This window comes from Nyctereutes procyonoides, unplaced genomic scaffold, assembly GCF_905146905.1.
Source record: "Nyctereutes procyonoides isolate TBG_1078 unplaced genomic scaffold, NYPRO_anot_genome, whole genome shotgun sequence".
NCBI classification, from domain to species: Eukaryota; Metazoa; Chordata; class Mammalia; order Carnivora; family Canidae; genus Nyctereutes; species Nyctereutes procyonoides.
Genome location: NW_026575020.1, coordinates 47,689,857 through 47,709,623, shown reverse-complemented (window position 1 = coordinate 47,709,623; position 19,767 = coordinate 47,689,857). Strand labels below are relative to the sequence as shown.

Below are 19,767 nucleotides of genomic sequence, written 5' to 3'. Positions count from 1 at the left end.
AAAAAAGGAAGGAATCTCTTGTTTAGAAGTCCTGTGGAGAACTGGTGAGAGGCAGGCATTGCCATTAATAAGAGACCACTACCGCAGCCCAAGGAAGAGGTACTGAGAATTCAATCACAGCTTCTCCCCAGCTAGATCACTCACTTATCAAGAGCACAAAGCCTGGGCAGAGAAGACCTAAAATCCTCTGACCTGACAATCATAATCCTGCTTCCGAGGATCACTCTTGCTGACTTCTAGTCACCAGCTCCATCAAGCTGGAGACTGCTTTTCATGCCTGCTCCTACCTTACTCACTCTCCTGCTCCTCCCTACCTTCCAACTTAGCAACCGGCTCCAGATATTTATCTGGCCCTCTCGCCTCTTTCCAGCCCACACTCCTGCCTGGCCCCTCCAGCTTTGAGGACAAACTGGCCCATGCTCTTCCAGCTGGTCTTTAGCCATGTACTGCCTGTGCACTGCAGTGAAAACTGAGGGCAGACACCTGTGGATGGGCACCCAAAACACAGTGGCAGTGAGGGAGGCAGGATGACGTCAACAGAGGTCCAGGCCCCTTCAACTTCGAGATACTTGTATGTCAAAAATGTAGAAATTTCTAAGGAATATGTCAACAAAAATTCAAAAAGAACCTCAGCCTTCGTTAGTACTTATTAAAATGGCTGGTATGCACATGTGGTATATTATCATCTACTTTTCTCAGTTTGAAATTTTTAATTAAATTAAAATTTGATTTTAATTAAAAAATACCAAAATATGGTTTTAAAATTACAGGATATATTTTTTTAAGATTTTATTTGTTTGATAGAGAATGAGAGCACAGAGACAAGCAGGAGGAGTGACACATGGTGGGGGAGAAGCAGGCTCCCCACTGAGCAGGGAGCCCAACATGGGGCTCCATCCTAGGACTCTGGGATCATCACCTAACCCAAAGGCAGACACTCAACCACTGAGCCACCCAGGCACTGCCAGGATATTTTAAATGTTTATTTACATTTAGCAAATTAACTATTAACAAGAAAAACAACAAATCTGCTATTCACAAGATAATTCAACAAACAGGGGCGCCTGGGTGGCTCTTGGCTGGTTGAGGGTCTGAATCTTGATTTCAGCTCAGGTCGTTATCCCAAGGTCATCAGATCAAGCCCCACAGCCGGCTACACACTCAAAAGACAGTCTGCTTGAGGATTCCCTCTCTCCCTTTCTCTAAAATAAATAAATAAGGGATGCTTGGGTGGCTCAGTGGTTGAGCATCTGCCTTCAGCTCAGGGCGTGGTCTGGGTGCCAGGATGAGTCCTGCATCGGACTCCCCACAGAGAGTGCCTGCCTCTCCCTCTGCCTAGGTCTCTGCCTCTCTCTCTCTGTATTTCTTGTGAATAAATAAATAAAATCTTAAAAAGAAAAAAAAGAATGGCATTACATGATCACTAACTTATTACACAGACCTCAGCTGATGCTGATACTTTACAGTTCTTTGTTTCAGGAGGCTGTCCTGTGCTTTTTAAGATGTGTAGCAGCATCTCTGGCCTCTACTCACTAGATGCAAGTAGTTATCTCCCAACCTGTGACAACTAAAAGGGTCTCCAAACATGAGCAAATGTCCCCTGGGGGGTAAAACCATTCCTTACTGGAAACTACTGATACAAACAAGCACACAGTGTTTGCTTGCCAGATAACAACAACAGTAGATAGATAAATCCACGGATACCAGGGGCCCCAGAATGAGCAAATATTTCCTGTAAAACTCAGCCCACATCTAGAAAATATTACAAAAAGAAGTAAAAAGAGAAACTAAGAATGTACAAGCTAAAATATTTCTTAGGGAGGGAATGTAGCACAATGATCCAAAGCACAGGCTCATAGCCAGAGGACTTGCGTTCAGAACTCACAAGCCCCCCTCACTCACCATCAGCCCTGTCACTCAGACACTCACCAGCTGCATGGCCTGGGGCAAATGACTTAACCTCTGGTATCTCAACTTACCTCTAAAATGGCAAGACAACTAATGCCTGCCTCCTATGGTTAATGCAGGATTAGGTGAAATAACATGCGTGGAACACTTGTAAGAACGCCTGGCACACAGTAAGTGCTCAGTTAAGTGTTAGCTATTGTTATTTCCCTAAAATTCCAAATTTTCTTTTTATATAAAGTAGAATCACTTCACTGATCTCAACATAGACTATAATTGTAGGAAACAAAATAACACTCTACGTAACTACTTTATCTACTTAACAGAGGAGTTATTTTCATCTCTTTTATCTATCTCTATGATCATGGAAGAAAAGCCATTGGAGAAGTATACTTGTAGGTCACTCATCCAGGCAAGATAACCCCTAAAAGTAGCTACAGAGATCACAGGCTCCTGTGCCAACATTAGTCCCCAAGCATATTTGCCCAGGAAATCTCAGTAACATTAATAGATAGGTAGAGGTTAGAAGCAGAACTATTAACGTCAGGAGCTTTGTGGGTAAATCACTTAATAAAGAGTTAACATCTGATTCCTTCGGTTCCAGTGCCTACCTCACAAAAGGATGTATGTGAAGGTTTCTCTCACAATTAACCTTTGTCAATCGGTGCTGGTAATCGGGTCCTACCCGAACCTCACTGGGGTACTCTGCTGCAGCGTGCGTCTTGGTACGAAGCGGGTCTTAGACTCGTTTTCTCTGGTTTTCCAGAAAACAGCATGACCTTCCTGCACATACTCCTGACGAAGTTAAAGTGCTTTCTCAAACGCAGAGTCAAAGTGAGATGATGCCACAGACCATGCCAGGGTGGACTCCAGAAAACGCCCGGTGAGAGACGTAGCACTACTGGCCCAGACACGCCTCACTGCGGGGCTGACAGACGCTCCTGCCGAGGACTCGGACACAGCCCTGTCACTAGCATACAAGCCTGGCCACCACAGCCTGGGCCCGGCGCAGACGCTGACCAAGCCGGGTCCCGACGAGCCTCTCCCACGCGGGCAGGGAGGCCCAGGGAAAGGGGCTGAGTCACACGCATCCCATCAACAGAGGAAGAAGCTCCACGGCCGCCCATTGTGGGATCTACCTCTACCAGCCTTGGTTCTTTCTCTCCCTGTCAAAAATATCCAACATTCATAAAAAGAATATGAAACGCTAACTTTCTACAACTCCGACCCCTGTAGGGAACACAAGCTTGGGAGTACCGAACTCCGCAGGCAAGAGGCGGGAATCAGAAACCAAGATTCCAAACCAAATCCACGAACTCCTGCAACCCGCTGCTGACCTACAGCAGAGACTAGTATCATCAGTTGTTGGGCCACCCAGCGCCCAGTCCTCTTCCTGGTGATAAAAGCTCGTGTTTCCCATTTAAGGAGTCACCTCTCCCTCGCTCTCAGTCCGTAAGTTTCCTCAAGAGCTGACTACACCAGGGAGGCCAATGCCACCACGTGACCACAACCGACCAATCCAAGCCTCAGCCGCAAACACAGAGATTGGCCCAGGGTAGGACATGTGACCCATAAGAACCAATGAGACACGGGGCTTTTGCTGAGGCTTCCGGGAAAGAGACGAGAGTTCTTTCTTGCTAAACCCAAAAATGACAGGCTCCAGGGGTTGAATATGCTGCGGCCGTACTTCTAACAAAGAGCGCCTACAACTGAAGCATGTACAGGAAACGGCAGAGCTGATTCGGGGGAGAAATTGAGTCCTCATGTCACTACTTGAGCCCTGACTCCAGCAAGCTATGCCTGGACGTTGCAGTTAGGTGAGCTGAGAAATTTCTTTCTAGTTTAAGCCAGTCCAGGCTGATGTTTCAGGCAGTTGGAACTAACTGATATTTATGTACCTCTAATTAGTACCTCGCAGGAAGTGAAACACTGGGCTGATCACTGTCTACACACATGATCGCTAATAACACTGGCCAGAGTTACTGATTACTAATAACAGGAAGTGTATCAAGAGGGAAAAAGGTGGGCATGGGAGAAAAATGGTGCAATATTTGGTTATTCTGCCTGTTGAAAATATAATTCTAAAACATTTGTTTAAATGACTTCACCATAAAACTACTTCAGCAATAAGAACCATTTACTGAATGCTTACTGTGTACTGGATGTTGTTGAAAATACTCTACCGAATCTAATTTAATCCCCATGATGACCTTATAAGGTGGATACTATTATTTTTACCATTCCCATTTACGACAAGGAAACTAAAGCACAAAAAAGTTACTTACCCACAGTTACACGGTAAGTAACAGAGGCAGGATTCAAATCCAAACAGTATAACCCAGTTCATGCCCTTAGCCATGACACCGACTCTAGACCCACAATGGAGGCTCCAATGCTGTTCAAAGAATAGAAACTCAAACCCAAACACTTCCAAAGGCATCCAATGTGAATGTGAAGTATCACCATTTTAACTCTGAAACAGTCTTACTAATTTCCTACATAATTCTGCTTTATAAAAGTATATGTATTTTGACTATGTTAGAGATTACCATTTAAAAGAAAGCAGGAAAATCCTCACAAACCTAAGCCAGTCATCTCCTTTGGTTAAGCAAAAGTCCTAGATGTCCCTAAGACTCAGGAGTATTTTAATTAGCATCACCTTTCCATAAAATGATAACATTTGCACCTTCCACAAAAGTCAACTTTATGAGAACATTTCTATCACTAAGTTAGCTTTCACTACTTTTATAGGAAAGAAACATTTTAAAATCTATCCTGAAGACAGATTTAGATCTTAGTACAATCCAAAGGAAAAAATGATAAAGCTGATCAAAATTAAACATTTTTACTCTTTGAAAGACACTGTTAAAGGAATGAAAAAAATGCTAAAGATGAAAAGTATTTGCAAATCACATATCTGAAAAAGGATCTATATATATCTGGATATACAAAGAACTCTCAAACCTCGATAATAAGAAAACAACTGGGGTGGGGGAGATGGGTAACTGGGTGATGTACATTAAGGAGGGCACATGATGTAATGAGCACTGGGTATTATGTAAGACTGATGAATCCTGACCTCTGCCTCTGAAACCAATAATACATTGTATGTTAATTAATTGGATTTAAATAAAAAATTTTTTTTAATTTTAAGTTGGGTAAAGATTTCCAAAAACACTCCACAAAGAGGATATAATGATGGCAAATTAGCACATGAAAAGATGTTCAATGGCTTTAATCATCAGAGAAATGCAAATTAAAACCATGATTAGATACTACTACATACTTATTAGAATGGCTACATTACAAATATTGATAATATCAGTGGTGTGGAATAACCAGAACTCTCATACATTGCTAGTAGGAATATAAAATGGTACAGCCGCTCCAGAAAAAGGGTTGACAGTTTCTTAAAAAGTTAAACATATACTCACTATATGACCCAGCAATCCCCCTCTGCCCACAGACAGCTACCCTGGAGATATGAAAACGTAGGTTCACACACAAATCTGTACACAGATGTTTGTAGCAGCTCTATTCATAACTGCTAAAAATTGGAAACAATCTAAATGTCCTTTAATGAACTACTCAGTAATAAAAAAGAATAAATTTGCAAAATATGGAATATCTTAGATGAAAGTTAAAGAGTAAAAGTGCCCAGTCTTAAAAGCTTAATATTGTTATGATTCCATTTGTATTACATTCCAAAAAGCCAAAACTATAGGGATGGAAAAAGATCAGTGGTTGCTGGGGTTAGGGGATGGGGATGGTAACTATTCAAGAAGAACAGGAAGGAGTTTTTCGGGGTGGCGATACTGTGTATTCTAACTGTGGTGATGGCTGCACAAACTATAAATGTATCAAATTGGAAAAAAAATTTCTTACCAAAAGAAAAAAGCCACTTTTTACTCTATGATAATTTAAGAATAAAATTTTTAAATTACTTTTAAAATGTGAGTCATGGGACACCGTGGTGGCTCAGTTGGTTAAGTGTCTGCCTTTGGCTCAGGTCAAGATTCCAGGACCATGGGGTGGAGCCCCATATGGGGCTTCCTGCTCAGTGGGAACCTGCTTCTCCCTCAACCTCTGCCACCCCCACCCCCACTCCCTGCTTGTGCTGTTTCTCTGTCAAATAAATAAATAAAATATTTTAAAAATAAAATAAATATGAATCACAATGTCACAACACAGGTTTTAAAAACTGGGAAGAAATAGATACAAAAGGATAAGTGCGTTGCTGTTTTAATATTTTATTTATTCATGAGAGACACAGAAGAGAGGCAGAGACACAGAGAGGGAGAAGCATGGTCCCTGCAGGGAACTGGATGTAGAACTCGATCCCAGGACCCCGGGATCACAACCTGAGCCAGAGGCAGACGCTCAACCACTGAGCCACCCAGGCGCCCCACTGTGTGTTGTTAATAAATGGAAAACCTATACATTTCCCTTCCCATGTATGTACGCTTTAGAGGCAAAAGTGGAGTCTCAGAAAGAATGTCTCCAAAGAGAGCAATCATTGAGTTCACTTGGCACAAAATATAGGATACTTCTGAAGAATTCCATCATCGCTAGGTAATTTGTCCAGGACCAAAAGTAAATACTGGAAGAAAAATGAAATCAATAGTGCACTACAAAGGTGGTAGGTAGACAGGCCTGGACTAAGACATTTTCAGTAACAGATGGTAAAAAAGAAAGGGGATTTGTAAAAGCATCATTCTTTTCCCACTGTGGATTTCTTTCTATAACAGTATGAGAATAACCACCAGACCACCATGAAATCAAGTCATAAAATGTATTTTATTGTTAAAAAAAAAAAGTGCTATCTTCCTTAAATTAACTTTTCTGGTTAATAATATAAAATTCCTCCGTTATTTCAAAAGAGCTAAAGCTTATTTGATTACAGACAGACTTCAAAGAACAAAAATAAACTGTGATCAATCAGCAGCAGCCAATAGTAGTAAATAAAATTTCTTCAATCTAAATTGAAGATGATTTCTATATCTCTGACTTATACATTTGTTTCCATCAGAAATTAAAAAATTATTTTCCTCATAATTAACTTGAGTGGAATGAATCCCACTGCATTTGTCAAGATTTTAGAAGACTGATGAGTTATGCTGAACATTACTACTATCCACTCTGACAGAAATCACTAACAGCCACAATCGGGTCTTGACTAGACCCCAAGTTGTCCTTAATTATTAAGCTATATAAACAATAAAACCATAGGAAAACTTAAAAGACCCATACAATAAAATACATGTTTCTTTCTTTTTTTTTTTAAGATTTAATTTATTCATGAGAGACACAGAGAGAAAGAGAGAGAGGCAGAGACACAGGCAGTGGGAGAAGCAGGCTCCATGCAGGGAGGCTGATGTGGGACTCAATCCCAGGTCTCCAGGATCAGGCCCTGGGCTGAAGGCAGGCGCTAAACGGCTGAGCCAGCCAGGGGTCCCCCATAAGTTTCCTTACATAACTAACAAAACAAAAATTTACACAAAGGAAGAATTGCTAAAAAAAAAAAAAAAAAAAAAAGTAAAGATTCACTTTTTTTTACAAAGTCAATAATTTAGCTTTAATCTGCCTCTTGCATTATTTTCCCTGTGGAAACTGTTATTCCCAAAACAAGACCCTACTAGGAAGTAAATGTATTGTGAAAAAAGAAGAAAAGCCAGATTGATACATTATTAAAATAACCCACATGACCTAGCCCAGTGGGGTAAGAAAAGCATATCAGAGTATGCCCCCTTCTCCAGACTAAGCACAGCTGTGAGGAGACAGTGATGCTGGTAGACGTGTGTCATGCTTCCTCAGGAAGGCAGAAAATTAAGAACTATTACTTGAGAGGTGGCATGGTGGTTCTGAAACGCCTATAAAATAATGTCCAGGCTCACCACTAGATATCCAGGCCACCCACAGCCTGGCTACAGCCTAACTTTCCTACCACTCCCCAAGGACAGGCTTCTGAGTCTCTTGACAATGCCCTTTCCACTGCCTGAATGTCCTTTCCCTCCCCTCTCTGAACCTAACTCTTACTCAGCTTTAAATGAATCCTTCCAGACTTCCATAAGATGCTCTCACATCCCCTCCCCAAACCAGTACTACTTCCTATAGAATGATCTAGCCTCTTAATCATCTATTATTTTGAATTAAATATATAAGATGCCTTATCTGGGGGCCTCTAGGGGCTCAGTCAGTTACACCTCTGCCTTCAGCTCAGGTCATGATCTCAGCCCTGCCCTGCATCAGGCTCCCTGCTCAGCAGGGAGTCTGCCTCTCCCTCTCTCTCTGCCCCCCTCCCCTAATTCGTGCTATCTCTCTCTCTCCCTCAAACAAATAAAAAAAATTTTTAACAAATAAAATCTTTAAAAAAAAAAAAAAAGATCCTTTATCTGCCCAACACAACCATCTTATAAATAGGGGTCATATTTTATATCCTTTATATCCCCAAGACAACCATTTAGTTCACTAATGCCATTCAATAAATACTTTAATTGAATTTCCCAAAGAGATGGCCTAAAATAACCTGAATGCCAAGCATTCCAAGAACTGTCCTGTACCAAATTCAGTACTCATTAGAATTCCATGTCATAAAGAGGAATGTTGTGTTATCTTTAAATTTATCTGCTTTTATCCAAAACTGGAATCTGTGATGGTTCTATGGGATACACAGGCAAAATATTCTGCAAAGTAAAGAAAGTTCTATTCATTGTACTATGTTTAATATTCGCCCAGACTTGCATTTTTCTCTAAAACTCTTATAAAAATCTCTGAACATGCAAGAAGCATTAGAAGAGAAACTAAGCCTATTGAGAAGAAAATTAGAAAACTAGAAACTAAGATCATCAATCATATTCCATCTTGAATAATCCCTTTCATAAAGAGGTAAATTCTCCTAAATTCCAAAATGAATGGAATTCAATATAGTAAAGTGTAAAATGCTTTAAATACATAAAAGAAATACCCAAATGGACTTCTTACCCTCTGTAGTAACTAAAATGATAAAAGCAAAAAAACCTAAATTTAACAAGTTATGTCAACAGCTAAAATTAAAGGGTTCTTTTTTTTCCCATCTTAGTTTGACTTTTCCTGACCCGTATTTTAGAACTGTCAGCAATTCAGGACACAGGCTGCTTTCAAGAATTCCAAATTATTTCTTGAAAAGTTTGAGCTTCCTCCCAAATCATTTAACATGTCTACTAATCAATAAAAATATGTATATTTAAAAACCCATATTTATGAAGCAATCAAATTACATTAAAAGACAGACTTTCTAGAAAAGGTAGCTGCTTGCCAAGAAAATTATATTACTAAAAAAAATTTTCTATTCTTTGCATTTCTTCATTTTCCCTTTTGGATTATCTGTGGAGACTTGTACACACATCATAATCCCAAACAGTTGAGCTTTTTATATAAAACATAAATCAATTTTTAAAAAACCAACTGCATAATTAAAACAAAATGGTACTACTACCACCATCATCCCTCTTAAAAGCTGCCTTTAATTTACCAACAGTCTATGTTTTAAAACAATATTTTCAAATCAGTCTTTGAAACTCAATACAGTTTCCTACTCTCATTTGATAAGTAAAAACAAGTAGATTATACAATGACACGGTTTATAATCTTATTTTGTAAAACATATATACATATTAAATATATAAAAAGCCAAGATAGGAAACAAAATATTAAAAGTATCTCCCTCCCCAAAACCTGTACCAGGTTTGTAACTCCAGTCTGATCATTAGGAAAACATCAGACAAACCCAAACTGAGGGGTACTCTACGAAATACCTGATCGGGGTGCCTGGGTGACTAAGTCCGTTAAGTATCCAACTCTTGCTTTCCACTTGGGTCCTGATCTCAGGGGCTTGGGTCCTGATCTCAGGGTTGTGAGATGGAGACCCGTGACAGGTCTGCTTGAGACTCACTCTTTTCTGCTTCCTCTGCCCTTCCCCACCGTACACTAGCACACTCTGTCTAAAATAAATAATCTTTAAATAAATGACTACCTGACCAAGACTCTTCAAAATTATCACAAAAACAATAAAATTCTGAAAAATTGTCATTTGGCTCAGGAAACAGGAAAACTACATTCAACACGGATCCTGGATAGATCTTTCAACAGAAAAGGCTTTAGTAGAAACAGTAGGGAAATTCAAATAAAACCTGGGTATTAATTACCACTAATGTTCCAATGATGGTTTCTTAGATTTGACAAACATACCATAGAAGTGTAAGGTATTAACAATGGAGGAGCCTCTCCTTGGGAAAATTTTGACTTGCAAAAGAGGAGCAACAGGTATGGTGTCTGTGAATTAGAATATTTACCCTGATTTTAGATAAGCTGCATAGATAAATCTCTGTTCAACTATAAACTAAAAACAACAACAACAACAACAACAAAACCAACGAGGGAAACTGGATGAAGAGTACAGGAGAACTCTAGCCTACATTTACAACTCTTCTGTAAATCTAAAATGATTCCAAAATTAAAAGTTTATTTTAAAAAGTGGATATCTCTGAGTAGTGGGTTATGGATTTTTTTTTTTAATTCACTACATTTTTCTTTTTTTTTTTTAAAGGTTTTATTTATTTATTCGTGAGAGACACAGAGAGAGGCAGAGACATAGGCAGAGGGAGAAGCAGGCTCTACACAGGGAGCCTGATGTGGGACTCGATCCCAGGATTCCAGGAACATGCCCTAAGCCAAAGGCAGGCACTAAACCGCTGAGCCACCCAGGCATCCCTCTTTTTTTTTTTCAATCTTTTTTCTTTATTCATGAGAGACAGAGAGAGAGAGGCAGAGACATAGGAAGAGGGAGAAGCAGGCGCCTCACAGGAAACCCAATGTGGGACTCGATCCCAGATCCGGGGATTATGCCCTGAGCCGAAGGCAGATGCACAACCGCTGAGTCACCTAGGTGTCCCTCATCTGCATTTTTCAACAAGCAACATGCTTCACTGTCATGGAAGGCATCTATGCTTACCACTGACCACTGTATCACCGACATTAAACCATGCTTCATTGTCATAAAAAACAAAAAGGGGTGGGAACTATTCTAGATCTTAAAAAAACTAAAGAGAGGTGCCTGCGTGGCTCAGTCAATAGAGCATGCAATTCCTCATCTCCAGCTCCATGTTGGGTGTAGAGATTACTTTAAAAAAAAAAAAATCACAAGGAGCAGAAAATACATTTACTATACTGTAAAAACCCCATGTAAGAGTGGACCTACACAATTCAAATCTGTATTAATGAAGTACCAATCCGGGCAGCCCAGGTGGCTCAGCGGTTTAGCGCCGCCTTAAGCCCAGGGCGTGATCCTGGAGACCCGAGATCGAGTCCCACGTCGAGCTCCCTGCATGGATCCTGCTTCTCCCTCTGCCTGTGTCTCTGCTTCTCTCTCTCCTCTCTGTGTATTCTCATGAGTAAATAAATAAAATCTTTAAATCCCCCGATGTGGGACTCGATCCTAGGTCTCCAGGATCAGACCCCGGGCTGCAGGCAGTGCTAAACCGCTGCGCCACCGGGGCTGCCCGAAAAAAACCTATTTAGACAGAGAAAGCAAATTTTGGCAAATGCTAACAAATGAGTAGTGTTGATTATACTAGTCTTTCAACTATCCTATATGCAGAAACATTTTCATGGTATAATTATCTTTTAGATTGTATTTATTTATTCATAAGAGACAGAGACAGGAGCAGAGATACACAGGCAGAGGGAGAAGCAGGCTCCCTGTGGGGAGTTCAGTACAGGACTCCATTCCAGGACTCCAGGATCACCACCCGAGCCCAAAGCAGACACTCAACCACTGAGCCACCCAAGCATCCCTCATAACATAAATTAAACAAATGGTTTTAACTTAAGTAAGTAGTTTGAGGGGTGACTGCATGGCTCAGTAGGTTAAGCGGCTGCCTTTGGCTCAAGTCATGATCCCAGGGTCTTAGGTTAGATTCTCACATCAGGCTCCCTGCAGAGCAGGAGAGCCTGCTTCTGCTTCTGCCTCTCTCTCATGAATAAATAAATGAAATCTTAAAAAAAAAAAAAATCTTTTGTAAAAAGTGCTTTGAAACTCAAACTAATCCAAGGGTGCCTGGGTAGCTGGGTCAGTTAAGCATCCAACTCTTGGTTTCAGCTCAGAAAATGATCTCAGAGTCCTGAGATCAACCCCACATTGGGTGTTGGATGTGGAGCCTGCTTGGAGATTCTCTCCCTCTACAGCTCTCTCCTTCCCTACCCCACTAGCACAGGTGCTCTCTCTCAAAAAAAAAAAAGCCCAGAAAATAACAAGTGTTGGTGATGATGTGGAGAAACAGGAAGCCTTGTACATTACTAGTGGGACAAAGAATGGGGCTACTACTATGAAAAACAGTATGGTGATTGCTCAAAAAATTGAACATAGAATTACCACAGGATCTAGCAATTCCATTTCTGGGTTAATATCTAAGAGAACCAAAAGCAGGGACTCAAACAAATATTTGTATACTCATGTTCATAGCAACATTATTCACAATAGCCAAAAGGAAGAAGAAACCCAAATGTCGGGACACCTGAGTGGCTCAGCAGTTGGGCGCCTGACTTCCGCTCAGGTCGTGATCCCGGGATCCAGGATCAAGCGCCGCATCAGGCTCCCTGTGAGGAGCCTGCTTCTCCCTCTGCCTAGGTCTCTGCCTCTCTCTCTCTGTCTGTGTCTCTCATGAATAAAAAAAGAAGAAAAGAAAGAAAAGAAGAAAAGAAGAGAAAAGAAAAAGAGAAAAGAAAGAAGAAAGAAAGAAAGAAAGAAAGAAAGAAAGAAAGAAAGAAAGAAAGAAGAAAGAAAGAAAGAAAGAAAGAAAGAAAGAAAGAAAGAAAGAAAGAAAGAAAGAAAGGCAAGTGTCTATCAACTGATGAATGGATTAAAAATGTGGTATTTACATATAATGGCATATTATTTAGCCTTAAAAAGGAAGGAAAAGCTGACATATGCTATATCGGTCGGTGAACCTTGAAAACATTATGCTAAGTAAAAAGAGCCAGACACAAAAAGGACAATATATGATTGCACTTATATGAGGGATCTAGAATAGAGAAATTCATAGAGACAGAAAGAATGCTGGTTGCCAGGGGCTGGGGGTGGGCAGAAATGGAGAGTTGTTTCATGGGTACAGAGTTTCAGTCTGGGGCAATTGAGTTTTGGAGATGAATGGCGGGGGTAGTCCCACAACAATGAGAATGTACCTACTGTCACTGAACTGTAGAGCAAAAAACGGTAATTTTATGTTCTGCTTATTTAACCAAAATTTCTAAAAAAAAACATGTACACAAGCCTTGATACCCTTCTTATAAGCAGTAAAGCCCATGCCCTAATCCAGAGGCAAATTTAAGGATTTCTTGTTGCCCATTTCCCAGTGTGCCCTATCCCTGAAGGACTAAGAGCTTGCAGAGCCAGAGCCAAAGGTAGGAAGCTAGTCCCACTAAATAAATTTAGAAAAGCCAAAGCAGGGCTAAGCCCAGAGTAGGTGGCAAGAGGCAGGCTAGGGAAGAGAAGGCAAAAGCAGAAAGCAGGGACTCTCTCAGGACGTGTGCAGCTGACGAGACTGGTCAGGCTAGCACAATGGAGAGAGCAGGGAAAAAACAGAGTAGGAGAAACCAGAGAAGGGAATTCCCCCAGGCTAAGGAAACGGAGGGGAAGTGGAGGAAAAGGTAAAAGAGAATTATAAGGTGGTTCATTCAAGAAGAGATTCTGCCTGGGCAGCCCCGGTGGCGCAGCGGTTTGGCGCCGCCTGCAGCCCGGGGTGTGATCCTAGAGACGTGGGATCAAGTCCCACATCGGGCTCCATGCGTGGAGCCTGCTTCTCCCTCTGCCTGTGTCTCTGCCTCTCTCTCTGTGTCTATGGATAAATAAATAAAATCTTTAAAAAAAAAAAAAAAGAGAGAGAGAGATTCTGCCTAAGTGTCAGCCGAAAAATGACTCCCTTCCCTTGAGGCAACCATGTGTATCCAAAGAAACCAAGAAAGCTGGTGAAGCCAACAAAAAGTTAGGAGGAAAAATAGTTTTCTACCCAAAGACTACCATATCGCCATCTCCAAAACACTAATGACATTTTTTTGGTTGGTTTTTGTTTTGTTTTTACAAGAAGAAAACACATTTGTTTAGGAGTAATTTCAGTGTGGGCCTACCTTTTTTATTTGTATCAAACAGTAGTATGCTACAGTGAGTTTGTCTACGGGATAAGGATTAAGAGTAGATAGACAGGCTTGAAACCAGATCTGCCTGAATTTCGATCCTGGCATTGCAACTTGAGACAATCCACCTAAAAATGTGCCTCCATCTCCAAATCTGTAAAATATGGATAATAACAGTACCTTGCAGGACTCTCGCAAGAATTAATAGGTTAAACTACAGCAGTACTCACAACAGTGCCTGGCCCACTGGTATAGAAGGATTAGCTCACTATTACCCTCCAGATCTAGAATATGAGCTCCATGGAAGCTGGGATTCTGTTTATTTTGAGCCCCTAGGTTCCTAACATAAGTATGGTTGCTGAAAAATAAAACTTAGTCGAGTAAGATAAACTTTTTGCCAGCCACACAGAATCCCAAAGTTGAATAGCACTACCTTTTTGTTATTTCTGACAACTAAAATCTGCATTATAGTTTAGCCTCAAAGTTTAGAGTTCACAGAGGGATTTTACATATCTTGTCTCAAGTGAATCTGCAAAGCTATTATTTATCTCCATCGCAGACAAACTAAGACTCCAAAAGACTTAAGTGATTTGCTCAAAAACACGAAGTCTGAGGCAGAACAGGATTCTGGAAGTTAATCCTACTTCTCTTCCTTCTAGACCACACCCAGAGAGCTCAGAACAAACCCTACTGAACTGTTCAAATTCTCCCTATCTGCACACGCACCCAGCATAACCAACACTGTTCATCTTCCCATTTGCTTTAAAGTAAAGGATAAGGTGGGGAGAGGGGTCTGGAAGGCTCTATCGGTAAAGTGGCTGCTGTGGGCTGGGTCATGATCCTGCAGTCCTGGGACTGAGCCCCATTTCGGGCTCCCAAGCAGGGAGCCTGCTTCTCCCTCTGCCTCTGCTGATTCCCCTGCTTGTATGCATGTGCTCTCTCAATCTTTAAAAAAAATAATAAAGTTACTAATGGGGAGGTAAGAAACAGAAGACACCACAGAAACAACTGAACAACTGCTCAGGTTGGAAAATGGGTACAATGGAAGTGACTATACTCTTTTACTACTTTCTGTATGTTTGAAAGATTCCATAATAAAAAATTTTTTGATTAAAAAATAAAGTCCTGGGATGCCTGAGTGGCTCAGAGGTTGAGCGTCTGCCTTTCGCTCAGGGCATGATCCTGGGATCCAGGATCGAGCCCCACATCAGGCTCCCTGCATGGAGCCTGCTTCTCCCTCTGCCTATGTCTCTGCCTCTCTCTCTGTGTGTCTCTTGTGAATAAATAAATAAAATATTTTTTAAAAATTATTAAAATAAATAAATAAATAAAAAATAAAGTCCTGAGGCACTGGGGTGGTTCAGTGGTTAAGTAAGTATCTGCCTTTGGCTCAGAGTGTGATCCCTGGGTCCTGGGATGGAGCCCTGTGTCAGATTCCCTGTTCAGTGTGGAACCTGCTTCTCCCTCTGCCCTCTCCCAAATATGTATGCTATATATTGTATATAAAATAATATATAAACATATATATAAAATGAAATCCTCATTCCCCACAATAAACTCCATTCTTCCAGCTTTCCACTGAGCATACATGGGTGTGAGGAAAACCCCCCAGATGAGACCAATCAGCACTCCACAGTGTGAGGCTAGGAGAACACTGGGCTGGGAATCAGGAAGCTTCATCCATGCTTGGCCTTACTGAATGTCAGACCTCACTGGTTCCTCTAGTACCTCTGGCCCCCAAACTTCCTCCTCTCCTCCTTCGAGATTAAAATTCTGATTTCAGGTTTCTACTAGCTCCCTGAACTCAACCAACAAAACCAAATTCATCCTGCCTCTATTCCAAACCCCTAAGACCTGTTCTTCCTCCTGATTTCCCTATTCCTGATGCCTATTCTGCCGACCATCCAAGCACAAAAACCTCAACATCACCTCTAACTTGAGACGTGGAACTGACTGTTCCCTTCTCCTCCTACCTAATCAGTCACCTCTCTGTTCAACCTCCAAAATAGCTCCTGAATCCACTGCCTCCTTTCCATCCCCAAGGCCATCAATTCAATTCAGGCCCTTATCATCCCTCACGTGGACTATTACCATGAATGCAACTAAAAGTCCCTCTCTCTGTTTCTCCTCTCTGCCAATCCATCCTACTCATCCTTGGTCTGTCATTTAACACCCCCCCCCCCAAAGCCCAGTCCCAACCTCAGTAGCCTCATGTTCCACTATGTTCCTTTATGTCCCCCAGGGTCCAAGTGGTGTGGACATGCAGTTTCCTGACGTCCACCTCATTCCCAACAATACTCCTCTGCCTCTACTCAAGCTTTTCTTCCCTCCAGAATGCCCTCTTCTTTCCATTGCTTCTCATCCTGACGGTGGTGCCATTTAAGTATCACTTCTTCAGCTGAACTGTTCCTTGATATCCCCAAGGGGGCAGTATCACCCCCTCTACTTAACCACTAAGCACCTTGGCTGAACTCTGCTGAACTCTTTTATAGCACCTATCAAACTCCTATTAGTCCTTTCATTTTCTGGTGCCCCTATTCTCCCTACTAGATAATTCGTTCCTTGTCAGGAGGAAATAGGTTTTATTCATCTTCGTATTCCTCAAAACAGAATTATCAAAGACTGTGCAAAGGCACAGTGGTATACCATGAATGAGCTGAAGATGTTCTCAGACAGGGATCCCCCTCAGCCCTCCAACCAGCCACAAAGGAATTTTTTCAGCAGCCTGAGTCCCCATTGGTCAAGTTTCAGGCATTCTCAAGTAGCTGCCTCCTTCAAATAGGTAGACACCACCATGATGACTTGGAAGCACTCAGAGGACACAAGGTGGCACACTGTACACAGTGGATGCTCAATAAACATTTGCTGCATTGAATCTCAGAATAATCCTATTTCCCTTCAAGCACTATCTCCAAGATCACTTATCTAGACCTCTTTGAACAGCTTCACGGAATGTGTTCTGGTTATCTTTTTATTAATCACCGGTTTATTAGCTGGTTATACTTGCCTTACCATCCAAAGCTCACATCAATACTGTATAGCATAAAATAGCAGAGGATGTGGACAAACAATTCACCATGAAGAGACTCGAAGAGTAAAATTCAACATTATAGAAGAAATGCAAATGCTACTTTACACTACTAAATGAGCAAAAACTTTTAAGGAAAAAATGTATTTCTGTCCAGCTATGGTAAAACAGGTATATCCATGTAACTGTTAGTAGTACAAACTGGTACAACATTCTTGAAAAATCATATGGCAAAATATACAAAAAGCCATAAGAACATTCATTTAACCCAATACACTCAGAAATGTATCCCAGAAATATAATTAGTCAAAAAAATAATATTAATAATATCTACGGTAATGTAGAATAAAGTATTAAGTCAGAAGCACCTGGTTATCAGTCAGTTAAACATCTACCTTGGGGCTCAGGTCATGATCTCAGGTCCTGGGACTGAGCCCCGAGAGGGAGCCTGCTTTTCCCTCTCCTTTGCCCCTGTTCATACTCTCTTGCCATCTCTCTCTCAAATAAATAAATAAAATCTTTTAAAAATAAATAAATAAAGTATTAAGTGAAAACCAGGGAGCAATATAAATACCTAATATTAAAAGATTTAGGAAAATTATGGGAGCATGTATCGACAAAATATTTTGTAGCTTCCAAAATGTAAGCATATAGGGGCACACCTGGGTGGCTCAGTCGATTAAGCATCTGACTCTTCATTTCAGCTCATGTCATGATCTCCGGGTTGTGAGACCAAGCCCTAGGTCAGGCTCCACGATCAGTGGGAAGTCTGCTTCTCTCCCTCTTCCTCTGCACCTCCTCTCACTCACATGGAAGCATACAGTCTCTCTCTCAAATAAATAAATCTTTTTTAAAAATGTAAGCATGTAAATTAAAATTGTGACATGTATAACATGGAAATGTTCCACGATCTAATAAGTATGAAAAATTCAAATTACATGTACCATATTAAACATGAGTCAAATATACATATATACATATAGTTACATATAAATATGCATAAACTTACACACAAAAATATATTTTTTAATTGAACACCAAAACAAACGTCAACTATTTTAAGGTAATAATCTAAATATTTAACAATTTTTTTTAAAGATTTCAATTATTTATTTAACAGAGAGAGAGCACAAGCAAGGGGAGCAGCAGAGAGAAAGGGAGAAGTAGGCTCCCTACTAAGCAGGGAACCCAATGGGAGGCTCCATCCCAGGACCCTGAAATCATGACCCGAGCTAAAGGCAGACACTTAACCGACTGAGCCATTCAGGCACCTCAACAATTTATTTAATATCCATTCTCCTGAACTTAAAGAAATTCCACCATAGCAAGGAAACAGAGGGGTTCCAGGATACAAGCTTAATACAGCCTCAAGAAGAGGTCCACCCCTCCCTTCCACTGCTCATTCTAGCCTTATCTGAGAACGCTCATGAATTTCCTTACCACAATGACCTCTCTGACACCCCCAGACCCCAACTTTCCAAGGACCAACAAATCACCTCAACTGTTTTGAACCCCCGAATCACGCAAAACAAACATAAACTCAAAAACAAAAAATGCCTACAACTGTGTTGTGAATTTAGCAATCAGCAAATAGCCAAGCCCAAATTCAATTATAAACTCTGAAAGTATAAAGTACTGTCTGTCACACTAAAGTTTCTGGGATTCTCAAAGCCAACTTGCTGACTCAGTAGCAGACAGTATCACAGTTAAAAAGCAGCACAGAATCATGGACAAATCACAGAACTAAGGGCCAGGAGACCAAGGTACAGTTAAATAGAAAAAGTTATTTTAACCACAAAGAACAAAAAACTAAAAACTCCAGCTTAAAGCAGATGGGTGAAAAGAAGCTGGCAATGTCTTATAAATCTCACCCAGCCAGAGTCCATAAGGGGGGATGGCAAGTCATTTTATTAACAGATGAAGCTTTCTTGAGCTGGTGAGGTCTAACAAAAGACTAGTATTGAAAATATATCAAAACATAATTTTTGCACTGATGCCCCATGAGGGTAATATTAAGGCTTCTAATTGTTTTTTTCTGTAGTATCACCATCATCTATCTAAGTTTAATAATGAAAGACCAAGTTACAATAATGGACCCAAAAAATCAGTTATTGTGAATCAGAAGTAATAAAGACTAAATTGCCTTTCTTAGCAGGGCATTTCAGCAAAAGATAAATAATTTGAAGGACTAATAAATATAACCATCAGGAAAAAAGTTTAACCTTTTGTTTCTATTACTACATTCTCACTATCTAGATGCTCAAAAGTGCAGATATATATACAATCATTCATGACAATACATACACAGCAGAAACCAGGAAAAACAAACTATTCAGTACTTAACCAAGTTCATCAGAGCACAGGGTGATTACCACTCCAGAATGTTGACACAAAAACTGAAGGGCCTCTCAAACTCCAATCATATGCAGATAGGATGAGCCCCTGTGTGGTTACTCATTCAGAACATGAGTGGAAGATTAACCTACCCTCACTTCTCTTCAAACTCTGACAACGGTGGCAAGCAGTTTCTTCAGAGGATGCGCATCATCCTCCAGTCTGTAGCCAATTCAGTGGGATCCGCATTGTCAGGTTTCCACTATCTCACTACTGCCCAACCTTACTCCACCCGGCCCCACCTTATTCTTCCCGGACAGACTCGCCCTCTAGAT

The 19,767-nt window shown here is 40.8% G+C and overlaps 1 protein-coding gene across 2 annotated transcripts in view; it reads right to left on the bottom strand.

Annotated features, from left to right (window-relative positions):
• HELZ (helicase with zinc finger) overlaps positions 1-19,767 on the bottom strand; it is a 158,724-nt gene that overhangs the window by 133,194 nt on the left and 5,763 nt on the right. The window lies entirely within an intron of this gene.